Raw genomic sequence first — 781 nt, forward strand, 5'->3', positions numbered from 1 at the left:
GCTAGGAAATGAATTTTATAAGGGATATGATTTGATTCAGATTTCCTATTTTCCTCACCACTTTTTTTGGTTCAAGTCATCTTATATCCTAATGCTTCTAATATGTTGGCACACTATTAAACAGCTTTGGCATGTTGATTAAGTAACCTTCATAATGCATTTTCCTTAACAGGGATGTCTGGATACTTAGGCCAGTAAGACTGACCTTCCCTGCAATGGGAATGTCTTATTTTTACTCCTTCCTCTTCCAACGCATGTGAATTATCAAGTTGTCGTCTTTACATACAAAAATGAAGTAACTTTCTCTGTGTTTTTGTAGAGAGAAGAGGAAAAGCTTGAGATATTTTTTCAAGTCTTTCCCAGTAATTAAAACCTAACATGCTGTCAATTTTCAGGGAAAAAACTTTGAACTTATTCTAGTGGCATTATAGCCTTTGTAAAACTTGATATCACTAGTATTCTCCATAGTGCCAATATCTGTTCTGGCTCTCTTGTCTGAAATGTCCTCCTCATCCATCCACTCGTAAATTTTCCTTTGATGACTGCTTACTCACTGTGATGACTAAAGCTTATGGCATTACTCACAAATAGGCCTCGGTCTTTTACAACTAAATGTTCTTTGATCTCTGCTCCGCTAGTAGAATATGATTATGATCTATCAGAATTATATGGTTACAAAACTACTTTACAAAATATATATCCTACAATTATCTGTCTCCATCTATAAATGGAATTATGTCAAGCATTCCCAATCATCCTCACAAACAAAACTGTCCATCAA

Source organism: Penaeus monodon, chromosome 22, assembly GCF_015228065.2.
Source record: "Penaeus monodon isolate SGIC_2016 chromosome 22, NSTDA_Pmon_1, whole genome shotgun sequence".
NCBI classification, from domain to species: domain Eukaryota; kingdom Metazoa; phylum Arthropoda; class Malacostraca; order Decapoda; family Penaeidae; genus Penaeus; species Penaeus monodon.